The sequence below is a fragment of the Bidens hawaiensis genome, unplaced genomic scaffold (genome assembly GCF_021521415.1).
Source record: "Bidens hawaiensis isolate Kalapana, Puna unplaced genomic scaffold, B.hawaiensis_p1.1 tig00042963_1, whole genome shotgun sequence".
Taxonomy (NCBI): domain Eukaryota; kingdom Viridiplantae; phylum Streptophyta; class Magnoliopsida; order Asterales; family Asteraceae; genus Bidens; species Bidens hawaiensis.
This window is the reverse complement of record NW_027497620.1, coordinates 133,856-139,991: the sequence shown is the minus strand read 5'-3', so window position 1 is coordinate 139,991 and position 6,136 is coordinate 133,856. Positions and strand designations below refer to the sequence as shown.

The window sequence follows — 6,136 nt, the reverse complement described above, 5'->3', positions numbered from 1 at the left end:
TTTTTTCAAAAAGGCTTAGATGTTACTTAGCACACAAGCACCAAGTGATCTCTGTCATCACACCATATTTATCAGCATCTTTATTATAAACTCAAGACAGCAAGCAAACAAACAAGCAAATGGTTTTAAGTTAAGACAGTGCCCATGAAGACCAGAACAGTTTATCAGAAGATGTAATCTGGTAACACCAGAGGAAACCTAGCAACTTCAACCTCAAAGGGGGCTCCTTCTGAATCTGTCAATCTACAAACATATTATGCAAACATCTTACTTTCCACCGTAACGAATCTTAACCAAAAAAATGTTGAAAAAAGATAAACGCAGCATACCTGCCCGGGATAAACGTGAAATAACCCTCGATCGATCCTGGTGAAGCAGGACAAGTTGTGCAACTTTCATACACAAACTCTTTCTGCCCCGGTCGTAACAACGGAACTGTAGATATATTAAAAAAATAATAATAATAAAAATAAAAACTTTATTTTCTTGAAAATTGCATAGCTTTATCAAGATTGATTGAATTGAGATAGAATGATATTACCTGGCCTATCACACCTTCACCGTTAGGATCTGCCACAACATTATCACCGGATTTAATAATCCAATGTCTCCAGTAGAGCTGGCACGAATCAAACTTCATACCATGAACAAAACACCCCTCAGGTTTAAGCGACATACGGATCGAGTAAGCAAACATATATTTCCTAGCTTCATCCATAAGGTCACTAAACTCGGGTATAAACACAGCTGAAGCACGAACCTGCAACAATATAAGCGAATTATTATAACCTTAAAAGTCAAATTATTAGAACAAAAAATTGTATATATAATTTAGTAACACCTGAACACCACATGTTGTAGCCTCGGAACAGATCGGTGGTTGTTCGTGAAACAAACTAAAGCTTCGTATATTTTCTTCCTCGCGTAATTTGATAATTCCATTTTCAAGGCGACGAGCATGTTCTTCTAACCATAACAACATTGCATCTTGCTGGGGGGCGTTTCTTGAATCATGAACCGAGGTTATTAATTCATTCGGTACACACGGCATCATTTCACGATTAAGTAACAGATTCTTGGTCCCGACATAGAGTTGACCAACCTCACAGTCGAGAAAAAACATCTTCTCGGTGTAGTACGAAGCCGCCATTACGATATACTTTGGTCTCGTAAACTTAACTCGGCGTGTGATATCTTTCGTCTCGTTAATTATAGCATTCAACGGTAACAAGTAAACGTTTACAAGAAAGTGGTAGTAAGAGTAACCGCCAATCAACCCGCATAGATTTCCTGATATTGTTTCACTTGATTCGTCTATATCACAGCACGGGTTTTGACCATCACAGAACCGATAGAGGACTCGAGTCGGAAGAGGTAGTTTAACTTTCAAAGACTTCTCTAACTCGTTTAGTTCGGCCTCTGATGCACCTTTACGAAGGGTGGGTAAAACCTCAGGGAAATTAGCAGTTAACCATGTTTTAATTCGGATCCCAAACATTTTTCACTCGTTTAACTAACGGCCATGGATACATACCATAAGCTTCCCTCCATGATCCATAAGCCGCCTAGAATGTTATAATTCGCATCAGTTTGTGATTTTTTGCATGAAATTATGTAGCCAAATAATAATAATAATAAGATGAAACAGAGCAAACAGACACGCAACTTTAAAATTTAAAGCTTCAATTGACTAGTTATCGGAACATTCAAAACAGATGTGTAAACAAGCCAAACCGTTCGCGAACCACTCTAGATCGACTAAAAAAAAAGAAAAAAAAATTGAACCGAGCCTTGAACTTAAACAAGCTTGACCTAAAACGAAGCTTGTTCAATAAACGTGCCCGAACTCGAGCTTCACTGATCGAGCTCGAGTCCGCTTGCGAGCCTAAACGAGCCTAGTATTTATATACTTGTTTTTTTTAAACTATAGTATTTATATACTTTTTATTTACTATATACTTATTTAATAAATATTATTAGAGTTAATTACATGGTTAGTCCTTGTGGTTTCTCAAAAGTAACACCTTCAGATACTAAGGTTTTCAAGTAGCAAGTTTGAATCCTATGCTTTATTCTTTTTTAACACTTCGATACTAACACTAACGATCTTTAAAACTTTAGCTGACACGTGAGGGTATTTTCGTCACTTTAAGATTAGATGCCCCATATAAAGAAACAAAAAATTAAAGTATATAATATAACCCCCGTCTGCATCGCCAATTCACTGGCCTTCTTCCAAAACACCACCGAGCTCGAGCTTGAGCTCTCAGCAAGTTAAACGAGCCGAGCTTGAGCCTAACCGAGCTCTCATTTACACCCTAAATTAACTAATCATTCATAAGTTCAACTGACTAATTATCTGAACAATCACTTCTATACACAGTTTTTCATAGGTTTTCCCCTTTGAATATCAAATTGATGTGTAATTGTTACAAATTCAAAATCAGTGTTCTACTTGTAGAGTTAGGCTATGTATAACGAACGCAATTAATTAAAAAAAAAAATCACTAAAATTTAGACGTGCAAACGAGCTGTTCTGATCGCGAGCCACTCGACTACAGATCAATAAACAGCTCGATGGGCTTTTTCAATCTCGAGCCGATCCCTAGCCTCAAATAAAGCTCGCTTAGTATCGATCCCAAGTTCGAGCCTTGTGTATTGTTAGGTTTTTACACTGCACAACCGAGCTCGAGCCAAGCTTTAGCTCCTTTAAGATATTATACGAGCTTGAGCCAAGCTGCTCGCGAACTACTTGAGCTCGGATCACTAAACAGCTCGAAACAAGCCGAGCTTTTCAATGTTTAGTTATCGAGCCCGAGCTCGAGCCTTGTGTATTTTTTAAGTTTTTCTACTTTTAGACTTTTATGCGTTAATTTTTACATTGCAAAGCCGAGTTCAACCCGAGCTTTAGCTCCTTTAAGGTACTATATGAGCTAAAGCCGAGCTTAGGCTCGTTAAAGGTTTTTACAAAATATATAAAAAATAATTAAAAATATATACAAAGTAATTAATAAATAATAAAAGAGCCAATCTGCAGCACGAGCTTGAAAAAACAACTCATGAGCCGAACTCGAGCTTTAGCAAAAAAGCTTGAAACGAGCCGAGCTCGAGCTCTAGCAAAAGAGCTTGAACGAGCCGAGCTCGAGCTTTAAGGTACTATACGAGCTCGAGCCTTAAAAATTTTCTCAAAATATATAAAAATAATTAAAAACATATACAAAGTCATTATTAATAAATAATAAACGAGCTTGAAAAAACACCTCACGAGCCAATCTCGAGTTTTAGAAAAAGAGCTTGAAATGAGCCGAGGTCGGTTACGGCCAGATTCAACCGAAACCCATCTAGGGCTCAAACCAGTTATTCAAACCCTACCCACATAACTACACAACAGCAACAAATGACTTCAATTTTTCATTACGTCATACCAATCATTAACAAGACAGACAATTAGTGAATTACACGAACTGGGTATGGAATTAAACATGAAAAGACGAAGAATTGAATCGAATTAGACCTTGAAATTAGGGCACGGGTTGCCGATCGGATCAACTGGCGAATTGAGGCCGAATTCTTGGGAACAGTAGAGTGACCAGAGGGAGTCATCGGACGCACAATCGTTGCAGCGTTTGCTGGCGCATGCGACTGCTGCTGCTTCGGCTGGTGAGAGCTTTGATATTATGGTGTGGAGTGCCAATCCGCCTATGCTTTCTATGCCAATTGAAAATGGTGTTGGTGTTGGTGTTGCCATTGTTATTGATCATGAAAATGAAAGCTTTGTTGTTATTATAGTTGTTGTGTTTGGTGGAGTTGTGTTGCTGGTTGGTTCAATGAACTTTTGAAAATCATCAAAGGTGGGTTCGGTTTGGTTAAAGATAATTTCAAACTTGTTATAACCGAACTGGCCTGTTTATTTAACCAACAATATGCTTGGGATTAACTTTCACCAAACATGTTGTTAGATTATACCATTTTGGTGTTTTCGGCTCAACGTTGTAATCGAATTAACTTGAGTTTCATTGTTGGATTATATAAAATCGTTTTTATTTTTTAATTTTGGTATTAATAGTTTAATTAATACTATCAAATATGTATTTTGTTGGATTGTGCCCTGTCATGTTTTTTAAATATTTGATACAAAATTTTAGGCATAATTACATTTGTCTTGGTTACGGTTAGTGACCACTGACTCATGACCGACTTGCCTAATTACCTTCAAAACCGATTAATAGAAACCGCCATACCAGATTGGCTATGGTTATCCATTAACCAAAATATCGGTTATGGTTATGGGTTTGGCACAAAACCGCCCCAAACTGACCCATGCACAACCATACTTTCAGTCATTCAGTTTTAACAATTTCGAGCCATAACGTACGGTTTGGTTTACAATTTATACCGTAAACCGACTATATAAAACCGGACCGTAAGGTTTTACATATATTGGTTTTTTTTATATATCCTATATTATTATATTTTATTATCTGTGTTATATATATATATATATATATATATATATATATATATATATATTAATTGTGAGGTGGTCGTTACTCACTAATTTATACTGTTCTGCCCCCGACGACTTTTGAAGCGTGTTGTGCAGCTGCTTACTGCATCTCATGTTGAGAGTATGCCGCCATTCGTTGGATTGGGCGGTGGTGGCTTACTTCCTGCTATTACCTTTATTTGGTTCTTTTTTGTTACAAACCGAACAGAAGAACTTAACCCAAAATACTAGTCTGATAGGTGAGGAAACCCATTTGACTTATAAACCCCACATCAGTTGACAAGTCCCATACCTTGCAATGCAATAGTTTCAGTCCGTAACATTCTTTCCACTAATTGTGATCATAATCTTTGATTTGCTGCTTCTTTTTTTTTTCCACCTGAAGAAACACTAACCGGGCCCCGGGCAGATTACGGATAACCTGGGGGTTAGATAGAGGTTTCCCACGAGGGGTTAGACCCAAAGAAGATGGTTCTTCTGATAACCTGCAAAACAGACACCGTGAGCTTGTCACTGAGAAGGGGGGGTTCCTCCTTGTGACCACCCTCCGGCGTGAGAATCAGACTAGATTGCTCTTTAAATATAAATGTATATTAAGAGATTGCTAGAGCAGATATCAGGTATAATATGATGATAATATGGTAAGATATGATAAGATGAGATGGTCATACCATTTGTGGTATTTATAGCCGAAGGTAGGTTTCCAAGGAGGTGTGGCCGGCTGAATAGTATTCCTGTTCAACCAACAGTGGCCTACGCACGTGCCCTGCTGGTAGTTGGTGGGTAGGCAGCGGCTGATAGTAACCAGGCCTGCTGTGTACCATTCCTTTTCCACCAACTGCTGGCTATGCACGTGGTATGGCAGTAGTTGGTGAGTAGGCAGCGGCTAATAGTGACATACAGTACAGGAGCATGCTGCTCGCCATACTGTTGTCAATAAGCTGTCGTATCTTTAGTCAGATCTTTTGCCCATACCTCATCAGGTACAGTACAGAAGATCTTCCCGTATCGTACGGACTGGCTTATTTGGGCGGGAGTATTCCCCCTCCCGCCCTTGTGCGGGATTGTTCCCGGCTTTGCTCATTCCTTCAGGTGACACTGAGTGATAGCTAAGTGCCTTGTGCGTGTAGCCTTGCTGCGCGGGTGGCCTTCCCTGATGGCTTGTATCCGAGGCTGCGGGAACAGGCGGAGTCCTTCACCATTGGGAGGCATTTCCTGCGGGAACAGCTTGCGTACTGCGCGTAAGGACGTCACGTCTCTGAGCATGGTTGGTCCTGCGGATCCAGTTGGTTTCTGCGCAGACGTCCCTCTTCAAGGTGAGTCTTGCGGGTCCAACTGGGCTCTGCTGGGACCTACCTCTTCAAGTCCCCCCAGTCCAATGTTCTTCTCATGAGTGTTTAATAAAGTGAGGTGAACTTTTGGACTTAAGCAAAGGGTTTTGAAAAGGGTTTTTTAAGGTTTTCCATGGGGATTCTTCCCGCGGAAGTCCTTGTCACTTGCAGAAATTCCCGAGTTTCCTGCTTGATCTTTGGGTATGATGCGGGTAGGTCTGTAACCTCCTCGCAAGTCAGGAGCGTTGAGTCCCACTTGTGTGGATTCTCCAGGAGGTTTTGGTAGTTTTGAACATAG

General features: G+C 39.8%; 1 pseudogene across 1 annotated transcript; it reads right to left on the bottom strand.

Annotated features, from left to right (window-relative positions):
- Positions 1-164: 164 nt before the first annotated feature.
- On the bottom strand, positions 165-3,748 carry LOC143593983 (F-box protein SKIP16-like; annotated as a pseudogene). Its single transcript, XR_013146230.1, has 5 exons — positions 3,515-3,748; positions 842-1,565; positions 543-760; positions 330-437; positions 165-243 (listed from the first exon to the last, which is right to left on the bottom strand). The product of XR_013146230.1 is annotated as an F-box protein SKIP16-like (transcript).
- Positions 3,749-6,136: the final 2,388 nt, after the last annotated feature.